Here is a 12598-nt window from a genome sequence, read left to right on the forward strand (position 1 = left end):
CTCATAAAAATGAGTCGAGAAGTTTTTCTTGTTTTATTATGCAGAGTCTTTAAACGTTTGGTAGAATTTGCCAGTGAAACTATCTAAGCCTAAATTTTTATATTTCAGCAGATTTTTAAACTATGGGTTTAGTTTCTTTAGTAGTTATAAGACTATTCATAATTTCTACCTCATTTCTGGGGAATTTCAGTAGGTCATGGTTGTTGAGAAATTAGCCTGTTTCATTCAAATTGTCAAATTGATGTGCATAGAATTGTTCATGGTATTTATTTATTATCCTTTTAAAGTCTGTGGAGTCTGTAGTGATATTCTCTTTTTTATTCCTCATGTTAGCAATATATGTCTGTCTTTTTTTTTTCAGTTTTGCTAGAGGTTTATCATGAGATTTTTTTGGTTTCATTGATTTTTCTCAGTTGTGCTTGTTTTCACTATCATTGATTTCTGATCTGATCTTAATTACTTCTTTCCTCCTGCATGCTTCGGGAGTGTTTTGCTCTTCTTTTATCTTAAAGTAAAAATTTAGATTACTTATTTGACACCTTTCTTCTTTCCTGATAGAAGCATTTAGTGTTACATTCTCTTCAAACACTGCTTTAGCTACATCCCACACATTTTGGTAGATCATGTGTTTATATATTTCAGTTCAATTCAAATTATCTTAATATCTTTTGACACTTCTTTGACTTATGGATTACTTAAAAGTTAATTGTTAGGGCTGGCCCCATGGCTCATTCGGGAGAGTGTGGTGCTGATAGCGCTGAGGCCGTGGGTTTGGATCCTATATAGGGATGGCTGGTAAACTCACTGGTTGAGTGGATGTGGATGGCACTGAGCCAAGGGTTGCAATCCCCTTACTGGTCAAAAAAAAAAGTTCACTGTTAAATTTCCAGGTGATTGGTAATTTTCTTATTATCTTTCTGTTATTTATTTCTAGTTTGATTTCATTACAGTTAGAGAATTAAATTTATTTGTTTGTAATCCAGAACATGGTATGTTTTGATAAATTTTCCTTGTGAACTTAGAAAGAATGTGTATTCTGCTGTTGTTGGGTTGAATGCTCTGGGAATGTCAATTAGATTCAATTGGTTGGTGGTCTCTTCTATATCCTGTTAATTTTCTATTTTTTGTGTTTGTTACTGAGAGATGAGGGTTATAGTCTCCTGTAATTGTGAATTTGTTTATTTTTCCTTTCAATTATATCAGTTTTTCCTTTATGTATTGTGAAGCTCTGTTGTTAGGTGAATACATTTAGAGTGATGTCTTCTTGGGGAATGATCCTTTTATCATTATGCAATGTCTTTCCTTAGCTCTTGTAACTTACTTTATTTGAGGTCCATTTCGATGTTAAAATAGCCACTCCATCTTTCTTTTTATTAGTATTTTCATAGTATATCTTTTCCCATTGTTTTACTTTTACTTTCCTGTGTAACTATGTTTGAAGTGAGTTTCTTGTGGGCAGCACATAGTTGAAACATACTTTAAATCCAACCTGACAATTTCTGTCTTTTAATTTATGGGTTTAGACCATTTCTGCTTAATATAATTATTTATATATGTAGATTTAAGTCTACCATTTTATTATGTTTTCCTGTTTGTCACCACTATTTTTATTTTCTGTTTCCCCTTTCTTGCCTTCTTTTGGGTTATTTGAACTAGGTTTATTCCCATCAGCTCACACTTACTTTTTAAATATTTTAGAACTTGCTTTCCTTTCAACTACTATTTTATAATGTCCTTGAGATCAGAGATTGTATCTTACTCTTCTTCATGTTTGCTCTTTATCCTCTATCATTGTGAGACCAGGACAATACTTTTCATGTAGTGACCATGCAGTAGCTTTTCATTAAGTGAATCAATGAATATTGAGCAATTTGAATTTATGTTTAATGTCCATGATATTTCATGCTCAGGGATTGTTTCCCTCTTTTAGGGGGGCTAGAATAATTTCACTTTCTCTCTGGTGTATGGCTTAACTTTAACATTTTCTGGATTAGAAATGTGGACTCATATTTAACCATGTATGCGTATATAGAGACTAAGAGAAGAATGGCATTTCAGTTAGCCCTAAAATAAAGTGTCTTCATGAAAAACTTTAGAAATTGATTTTTCTTCTGTGTGTTAAGGATAGTATCAACTCATGAAGGATTTTAGTAATGGTATACAAAAAGCCCCCCAGGTCACTCAGACTTGTCTACAACTTGGCTAAAAATATTAACATGCTGAAGAAGACACAGAGGACAACACTGGCAGTGCCCATCTGAGTACTGTTCAAGAGAGACATGGACTTTGAAAGTTAGAGTCCCATTGGCAGGAACACCTATCTCCAGATAGTGGACAGGTGCAGGAGGCTATCTTAACCTGATCCCATTCAATTCTTCAACTGACAAATATTCAGTTCTTTCACCTCTCTTTGTTCTGGTTTGGGAATTACCAAGCAAACTTCCTTATAATCATTTTTATATTTTTTAATTATGGAAGCAAGAACTAGTGGACAACAATTGAAAACTACACACATGTATCTACTTTTGCTTCCTTCCAAAACTCTACTGAATTCACAATAAAGGTACTTTTCAAAAAAGCATAAAGGAGAAAAAGATGAGATGAGGAGATAATAGCAACAGAACTTTGAAGGTGAAAAGTATAAGGATAAATAATATATTAGCAGGTCCAAGGAAACAGAATCTTATGGAGGCAGTGAGAAAATGCAGAAGCAACCAGACTTTTGTTTACAAATCCTTGGAGGGCTTAAGTATTGGCTACAGTGGGCATGCCTAGAGCAAGGGGTGAAGAGAGGGCCTGATATCAGGAGGATTGGCTTAAATTCTGTAGGTATTAGATCCCAAATCCTCTTTCCCACTCTGTCCAGCTAAGTGACTCCCCCACTGCTGCTGGAGACCAGACGTTTATTCCTAGAAGGATGAAACAGAAGATCTCTGGATTTGGGAGTGTCAAGCACAGCTGACTGTATGGGCCTCACTGAAAGACAGATCAAGTGAGACCTCCACCCCTAGGCTGTTTCCCCACCTGGCTTCCAGTACACAGCAGGTGTATCTTTATCTTTCTAACACAAGGCTAGAAAAGCTTTCTCTGGGGATCAAATTATCCCAAGAAGAAGGATATAAACTTACTGAATTGGGGGTTTCCCAGTGAAACAGGCCAACCAGAATCACTCGAGGGTGACAAAACCACTCCATGAGGACGATCTGTTTTCTCAGCGCTGTTAGACTCCCACTCTTCAAGATGAAGATACGACCAAGGAGGTTCAGAGATCTGAGGAAAGCCTCCATCAGGAAAAACAGACACCAGAATAAAGAAAGAGAAAAAGGCAACTTGATGGGATAGTGATTACACAGGGAGCACAAAAATGAAACCATCAGAAATATCTTCAGAGAAAGAAAAGGATATATCACAATGCTGAAACAAGAACATATTTTAAAAAGGAACATTTAATGAACAATATTGTTGAGAAATTAAAGCTATGAAGGCAGAAAATAGAAACTCAATAGAAGGGTTGGGAGATAAGATAAGGAATTCTCAGAGAAAGTAGAACCAAAAGTAAAAAACACAGAAAATAGGAGTGAAAAATTAGAAAATCAGAACATCTATGATGGAAGACTAATATATATGAATAGCAGTTCCAGAATTAGTACACAGAGAAAACAGAAGGGATAAAATCATCAAAGAAATGATTTAATGACATTTCCATATTTGAAAAAATGAGTTTTCCGATTAAAAGAGCCAGTGAATATTGAAACAATGAATGATAACAGACCCACCATGGCACATCTTTGAGAAATTTTAGAACACTGAAACTAAAGGAAGATCATACAGGTTTCCTGGGAGGAGAAAAGATAGATTACATATAGAGGATAAGCAATCAGATTGCCTTTTGACTTACTGTCAAATTTATCAAAATTTTATACAAATGCCCATTTCCAGACATTTCACCAACAGAGTATTGTTATTTCTTAAATTGTTTGCAAATGTGAGTGGTGAAAAATGACATTGTGTTTTAATTTGCATTTCTTTGATTACCAGAGAGGTTGAACAACTGTTTTTTTAAAAATAGCTCTATGGATTTTAGCCATCCTAACTGGGGTTAGATGGTATCTCAATGTGGTTTTGATTTGCATTTCCCGGATGCTGAGTGATGTTGAGCATTTTTTCATATGTCTGTTGGCCATTTGGATATCTTCCTTAGAGAAATGCCTACTTAGCTCTTTTGCCCATTTTTTAATTGGGTTGCTTGTTTTCTTCTTGTAAAGTTGTTTGAGTTCCTTATATATTCTGGATATTAATCCTTTGTCAGATGTATATTTTGCAAATATTTTCTCCCACTCTGTTGGTTGTCTTTTAACTCTTTTTTTTTTTTTTAAGTTTTATTTTATTTATTTATTTATTTATTTTAAATTTTATTTTGTCGATATACATTGTGGCTGATTATTGCTCCCCATCACCAAAACCTCCCTCCCTTCTCCCTCCCCCCTCCCCCCCAACAATGTCCTTTCTGTTTGCTTGTCATATCAACTTCAAATAATTGTGGTTGTTATATCTTCTTCCCCCCCGCTCGGTTTGTGTGCGTGCGTGTGTGTGTGTGTGTCTGTGTGTGTGTGTGAATTTATATATTAATTTTTAGCTCCCACCAATAAGTGAGAACATGTGGTATTTCTCTTTCTGTGCCTGACTTGTTTCACTTAATATAATTCTCTCAAGGTCCATCCATGTTGTTGCAAATGGCAGTATTTCATTCGTTTTTATAGCTGAGTAGTATTCCATTGTGTAGATGTACCACATTTTCCGTATCCACTCATCCGATGATGGGCATTTGGGCTGGTTCCAACTCTTGGCTATTGTAAAGAGGGCTGCGATGAACATTGGGAAACAGGTATACCTTCGACTTGATGATTTCCATTCTTCTGGGTATATTCCCAGCAGTGGGATAGCTGGGTCGTATGGTAGATCTATCTGCAATTGTTTGAGGAACCTCCATACCATTTTCCATAGAGGCTGCACCATTTTGCAGTCCCACCAACAATGTATGAGAGTTCCTTTTTCTCCGCAGCCTCGCCAGCATTTATCGTTCATAGTCTTTTGGATTTTAGCCATCCTAACTGGGGTTAGATGGTATCTCAATGTGGTTTTGATTTGCATTTCCCGGATGCTGAGTGATGTTGAGCATTTTTTCATATGTCTGTTGGCCATTTGGATATCTTCCTTAGAGAAATGCCTACTTAGCTCTTTTGCCCATTTTTTAATTGGGTTGCTTGTTTTCTTCTTGTACAGTTGTTTGAGTTCCTTATATATTCTGGATATTAATCCTTTGTCAGATGTATATTTTGCAAATATTTTCTCCCACTCTGTTGGTTGTCTTTTAACTCTTTTAATTGTTTCTTTTGCTGTGCAGAAGCTTTTTAGTTTGATATAATCCCATTTGTTTATTTTTCCTTTGGTTCCCTGTGCTTTTGGGGTCGTATTCATGAAGTCTGATGGGGAGCATTAATCAGCTACAATATATATCGACAAAATAAAATTTAAAAAAAAAAAACATACCTATTTAAAAAAATAAAATAAAATAAAATAAAATAAAAAAATAAATAAATAAAAATAAAATAAAATAGCTCTATGGAGGTATAATTTACATACCATAAAATGCACAAATATTAAATGTACAGTACAATGATTTCTCATTAAATTTACAAGAGTTGTGCAACCCTCACAACAATCCAGCTTTAAAGTATTTCCTTCATCCCAAAACATCCCTTGCGTCCACTTGCAGTCCCTTTCTCTTCTTTCCACCCTAGTCAGTCACTTAATTACCTTCTGTCTCTCCTACATTCACTTCTGTTTCCTATTTTGTGAATTACGTGCTTTGTCCACTTGCCTATTGAAGTACTAGTGCTTGTCCTGCTGATTTGTAAGAATCAATCAAAGACTTACCCTGTAATTACATTTAAAAATACAGAATTCTTAAGTCAGCCTCCATATCCCTGCTTACCTGTCCAATAGTTCCTCTTCGATTTTCCACTTCCAATGTGTGCCCCAGACTCTTTGCTTTTCTTGCTGCTTCTGACATTCGGCACAGAGGTCTTCCCTCGTCTTGAGTCCTTTACTCCCGGCCCTCCATCGCACTCGTATGTCTTTGCAGCCCTCAGCACAAATAACACTTTCCAGAAAGCCCTTCCTCAACTGTTCCATCAAACTTCAGATCTCCCAGTACGACTCCGCATTCTTTGGCTTCAGAGGGACCTATCACTACTGATAAGGATTTATTTGGGGGTGGTCCTGATTTTAATGTCTGTCTTCCCCACTGGGTTGAAAACTCCATGAAGGTAGAGATCCTGTGTGTTTTATTCATCACTGTGTGCCTGGTCCTGGGTTTCTTTCTCTCTCTCTCTCTCTCTCCCCCCCCTCCCTCTTTTCCTGCTTGTTGTTTTCTCTTAATTTTGCTTGTGATGTCTTTAGATCTTTAGAAATACTTAAATGTTCATGTAGTTGAGCTTATAATTTGTTTTTCTTTACAGTTTCTTCTTTTACTTTTATATTTAGAAGTGGGTTTTCTACATGAAAACAGATGAGAACATTCACTTATATTTTCTTCTGGATCTTTTATTTTTTAATATAAAATTTTAATACTTTTATCCATTTGCAGTTTATGTTGGTTTATAGTGTGAAGAGTACAATGTAAAGCCACTGTATTTCTACAAACAGTTAAAAAAATTACCCTAGTGTTATTTAGGAAATAAATCCATCATCTCCCCACCAGCTAGAAATGCCACCTTTATTGGATACTAAATTCCTATGTATGCTAAGTTCTATTTCTGGGCTTTCTAGCATGGACTAATGTTTTATTGATTTATATATTTTAGTGCCAGTACTGTATAGGCCAAACAAACCTCTAATTGTAGCAATGTGTCATATATAGTGTACTGTCATTATAAAGATAGTGGCAAGCCAGTCTACAGGAGCATTTTCTTTGTCATTGCAAACTCATAACTTACTACTCTTAACTTTTTATATCACTGTTATTAGCCCAGTGAGTCTGAGGCTGCCTCAGACTGAAGACTCTTCTTGTGCTCACACAGTCCCACTTCTGGATCTGCTGGCTGCAGGTAAGATGCCTCTTCTGAATTACTGAATGCTGCCTGCCTTTAAGGTTCGATGTCTGGGTCTCAGACTCAAACTTTCCAGATGAGGTTGGTAGTAGACAGTAGGCTGGGTGTGAGGCAATATAGAGAAGTGGGGACTGTGGCATCTGGAGATTACAAGCTGGTCTAAAGGCATACAAATGGTTTTAAAGTGTACAGGCTAAGCAAGGCATAGAGCAGACTGGATTTGGTATGATGACCACGTTTTCACCTCTGGCTTGTATAGTAGCTGCACAGCAATGTACAGTCTATAGATTGCTTCATTTCATTTCTACAACGACCCTTTGAGGCAATCATTACCAATATATCTACTTTACAATACACACATTATGTCTTCAAAGGGCGGAATAACGTGCTTAATGAGGCCTTAGAACCAGCACATCATATCACAAACCCAGGACTCTGACCAGATCCCAGATTATTTTCTTTCTTCCACACCATGATAAGGTGCCATCCATAAAGAGTGCAGGGATAACAATAGGAGCTATTTCTGTTAGTAAATCTAAAAATACAAGAACCAAAGTGACCTACAAAGTACCAATAAACCCGACTCTGGCTGCATTCCAAATGTCAGGGCACAAGGCATTAAGGACTCCTGCTGACAGGGAGGCCCTGGTGCACATCTGTCTGAAACACTTGGAGTCAGCCTGGCCAGCGAGGCTGTGGAAGGAACAGCTCAACAGTTTCACCATCTTATTGTTTTATCCATTTAGGAAACTCCCAGAGAGAGGCAGATGGAGATGATGCAGAGTTTGTAAATTACTAGCTCATTTCCAAAGCTCACGTTGGCTCTCTCTTTATCTCTCCCTCCCCCCTGTCTTTCTCTCTTTCCCCCCTTTCCTGCCTGTATCTTGGTGGCACTCAAGCCCTCTAAGATGGACCACTTCTGGATATCATTATTCAAAGAAGGAGGAAGACCCATCTCTGTTTCTAACTCTGAGCCTAAGTGGTTCTGAGTATTTCTGAGCAACTTGCTCAAAGAAGAGGTGAAGACTCAAGAAGAGAAGGTGGTGGCTCTCTTCTGACTCTGCTACCACCAGCATAAAGGCTGGGGTGGGGATGCACAGCCAAGAGAGCTCTTGAACTCCATCTCAAGGAGACGGTAAGAGGATTTGGGGAATGAGACATTCTTCCTGGAGACCTGCTTTGTCTGAACATAAGAGCTAGGAGGAAGGCCCTGATGAGTTTGGTCCTGGAGTAAGATCATGCTATTTTGCCTGGCACTGACTGCCAGTGCGTTTGTCTGAGCTGATGGCTCTATGAGTGCTGAGGACAGTGTAATCAAAGGCCCCTTCCAGATGAAAAAGAACAATGCTTTCAAGTGAGCATCGGGGCCTTCCTGGGCTCTGTGGTAATTTTCTGACACTGAGCAAGTCTCCTTCACTAAGCCTCTGGTCTCTGATCTGTAAATTAAAGAAGCATGTTTATGGAAGAGGCAGAAAACCTTCTTCCACACAGAAGACATCTCACCTATGTGGGGATGAAGCATCTAAACAGAAGAGCGGTGAAAGACCTTGGATGGAGGATTGGTAAGTCACCTTACTAGCACAGAAATATAAGCAGTCCGAAGATAGAGGACAGGTCTTTTTAAAAAAAAACTGTGGTAAAATCCATGGAACACAAAATTTACCATCTTTACTACTTTTAAGTATAGTCATATGATGCTTAACCTTGGGGACATATTCTGACAAATGCATCATTAGGTGATTTCATCATTGTGCGAACATCACAGAGTATACTTACACAGACTTGCACAAATATTAGTTAGTGCTCCTTAGAAAAACACATATGCAATATAGGTGGCATCTCTCCTTGGGGGGCGTTAAACAAAACTTCTGCCCATCTCTTTTGGCCACCATCATTGATTAACTTTGGGTCATTTCCTTCCCCTCAAAAGCCTCCAAATCTTCCAGTAGTGGCTTAGAAGGAGCACATGAAAAACAATTGATTGGCACCCCCCATCTTGCCACTGGATGGCCGTGCACCTATACCCCTGCATGCTCTCTAGGAGAAATCTCTCTGTCAGCAGAGTCTTGATTTGCCCAGTTGGAGAAGTCTATAGACTGGAGAGTTTAGCGAAAAACAGTTGTTTTTGTATCACTGCCTAGTTTCTGCAGTAGAATGGCTAACATCCTTCTTCATGTTTACCTCAGAACCAAAATTTAAAAAAAACCTTGGCTGCAGTATAATCTTTTCTGAAATTTCTTCCCTTCCTCCAAGTCTGATTTACTTGCCCCTCCATTGTCCTCTTGTAGCCCCTGTGCTGATAGCTGCTTAATGATACTGCCCTTTAACCAGCTTGTTAGTTTGTATGTCTTCCTTGGAGAATGTCTATTTCAAGTCACTTCCCTATTCTTTAATTGGGTTTTGTCATTGTTGTTGAGTAGGAACAGGTCTTTTCATTCTTGTATCTCCAGAACTCAGAATAACAACCACCATTAAAAAAAAAAAAAAATACAGGTGTCTTCACTGTACTGAGAAAGGAAAGGTTCTTATGCAACTTTATATCCTTGGCTCTTATCATGGTTCCTGCACATAGTAGGTGGCCAATCAAGACTTCTTAGTTGAATCTATCAGATAGAATAAACGTAGAATGATAAATGACCACTCATTTAACTGTACGTCCAGATGACACACACTCCTAAAATTGAGCCTTAAAAATAATTTACTATTTCTGAATATTAATCTAATACATACAATTTGATAGATAAATTATATTCCTTTTAAATGTAGATATCTTTAATTACAACTCACATGAATAATAATTCTCATACGTCTATTTTTATTCTGCCATTTGTGTTTCTGAATTCTCACTGTCTGACCTTTGCCATTTTTTCTGTTGTCATGCTCGTGTTCTGAAAGTGTTGAGATTTCTGAGTGTCATCCTTAACTAATCACTGCCACTTGGTTCCTACATTCAATCAGTAACCAGGTCTGTTCATTCTATTTCCTAAATATCCCTCAAATCTGTCTATATCACTTCATCCTTGTGGCCCCTGTCCTGTCTCGGCCTCATGGTTTTAGACTATCTGCCTCTGATCTTGGATCTTTCCAATTCATTCTCCATGCTGCAATTAGAGTGATCATTTCAGAGTGCATGACATACCCCTACTGCATATTGGGGTGGGGATGCAGATAAGGATGGGGGTGGAGGAGGTAGATACAAGCACATTTACTGACACGCCTCTACCTAGTTTAATGAGGAGACTTCAAAAAACGAGTATGTGAAGATTAGAGGTTTCCTCCTACTTGAAGAGCCCAGAGATGGCACTTTAGGGTCCAGGCTAATATATGGCAGTCAGTGATAATAACTCACTACCACCTCCGCCTATCTTTAGATAAAGAGGCAAAAACAAGTGACTGGACAAGAAGCCTGGCTTGGCTCGACCAGATAACCACACGTGAGTGCAGGAGAAGCTACAGGACTGACAACCAACCCTGCGCTCAAGCTGGACGGCCTATGGCAAACTTGACTCAAGTGGGACTGCTCTTTGGGGACCCTGAGGACTCTCTCCAAGAGGCTAAGAACCTACAAAACCTTACCTGCTTTTGCATAGCCAATGATCCCACCAGAAGCAATCAGTGCTGCACAGCTAAAGCCAAACCAATGTAAAGGCACTCTGAAAAGGCAAGAGCAAGAAATCAGTGCCAGTCATGGTTTAAAAGCAAACCACATAATCATAGGATGGGATAAAAAAAATCATCATTCCAGACATATCCTATCACCCTACAAATGAAAACAAAGCCTACAGAGGCTGGATGACTAGTCAGTGGCAGGGCTGGAACGCAAACCCAAGTCCCCAGCGGCCTGTCCAGTGTTCCTCCCACACCCCATGCTGCCCGAGGCAGTTTGCTCTCAAAGCTGTTTTCAGCTGGGGAAAGGAACTCTGGATTTGAGAAGCTCCTGGCTACTCTGTTCCCGTTTACTGTGCACTTACAGTGAGCCGGTGTCCTTCTGCGTTGCTCTCTTCCCACTGTCCAGACAGGAGACTTCCCCAGGCCTGCACCTGCAGCTAGATCAAAGGTGGTTAAAAGCACAGCTCTCGAACAGTCAGAAAGAAGTGGGTCCGAGTTCCAGCTCTAGCCCTTAGTAGCTAAGAAGTAACGGGCAAGCTACCCACCCTCTCTAAACCCTGGTTTCCTTCATTGCACCATGATAACCATGGTACCAATTTCCTGGGGCTGTTGTTAGCATTCAAGCGTGGTAATATGTGAAAGTGCTTGGCCCGTGGTAAATACTGAACAGATACCAACCATTTTTGTAACGCCCTCAGTTCTAGTAACAAAGGCCCACGGGAAACTGAGCAAGATTCAACGACCAGCTCTGGAAAGGCGACGTATTAACCCTTTCCCCAGTTACCCAAGTTATTACTACATCGGAAAGTGAATACTCCTGTGCCTTTAAATCAACTATTTTAGTGTCTCTTTAGGGGGGAATAGAGGTGCTGCTTTTCACCCCTGCTCCAAGAATGAAATTATTAAAATACTCAACATTTGTAAACCATTAGAACCTTCTGCATCCAAATCACAGTTAGACTGGGAAAGGGGGAGGTGAGGACAAACTACTACAGGGAAACCCTAGTCATAGTTGCACGTGACACCGCACCCTTGGAAAAGAAACTGTTTTCTTTTAAAACGTATGTTGTATCAGGGAGTCCAACAAGATTGAAAGTAACGCACGCCCCTTTTGCTCTGTTTAAAGAATTAAGTTTCCATAAAAACTGGGGGTGGGCGAGGGCCTTGGAGTCGTGCCCAGGGGCGTGAATTCAAAGCGGCACTTACCTTGTTTTTCAAGACACGGAGCAATAAAACCTCCAGGACACACATCAGCACCGCGCTCCGCGGCTAAGCACCCGCCTCCGGAGCTCAGGGTTCCCGCAGGATTCAAACCCACTCCACGGACGCGGACAACGAGCGGCGACAAAAGCACCGGCGACGCGGCCCCACGCCCCGCCCAGATCGGGGGACGCAAAGCAGGCGGCAGAGAAGCCTCTAAGTAACTCCTAAAGGGCAAAACTGACCTAAAATACGATGACGACACTTCTCAGGTCCCCGAGCCGCTCTCCCGAACGTCTGCGCAGACGGACAAGCGGGTGCGACCCCCCAGGCCGGGTTCAAGGTCTCGCCGGAAACGGCGGCACGCGCGCGGCGTCCCGGGGGCGGGGCACGGGGCGGGGCTTGGGGCGAAAAATCCCCGCCTCCGCCGTCACCAGTCGGGGCGCAGACGGGGCGACCAGCGCCGGTCCCACCGGCAACGCAGAGTTTGAGTTCGGCCTGGCAGGAGGGCTCGTGAGCCGGGCCAGGCCGGAGTGGAGGCCACCAGTGCTGATGGAAGTGCCAGCACAAGTGACTCGTAAGAACGTTCCAGTGTGGACCAAAGATCGCTCCAAAAACTACTTTACTAAAAAAGCTACAACCGAGTGGTACAGACACATATTTTTTAAAAAAAGAAT

The 12598-nt window shown here is 40.2% G+C and overlaps 1 long non-coding RNA gene across 1 annotated transcript; it reads right to left on the reverse strand.

The window, feature by feature from the left end:
* Window positions 1-6585: 6585 nt before the first annotated feature.
* On the reverse strand, window positions 6586-12303 carry LOC134378475 (uncharacterized). The gene is made up of 4 exons (XR_010023648.1): window positions 11928-12303; window positions 11084-11158; window positions 10689-10765; window positions 6586-9715 (listed from the first exon to the last, which is right to left on the reverse strand). It is a non-coding gene; the product is annotated as an uncharacterized LOC134378475 (long non-coding RNA).
* Between the last annotated feature and the right edge of the window lie 295 nt (window positions 12304-12598).

The sequence above is a fragment of the Cynocephalus volans genome, chromosome 5 (genome assembly GCF_027409185.1).
Source record: "Cynocephalus volans isolate mCynVol1 chromosome 5, mCynVol1.pri, whole genome shotgun sequence".
Taxonomy (NCBI): Eukaryota; Metazoa; Chordata; class Mammalia; order Dermoptera; family Cynocephalidae; genus Cynocephalus; species Cynocephalus volans.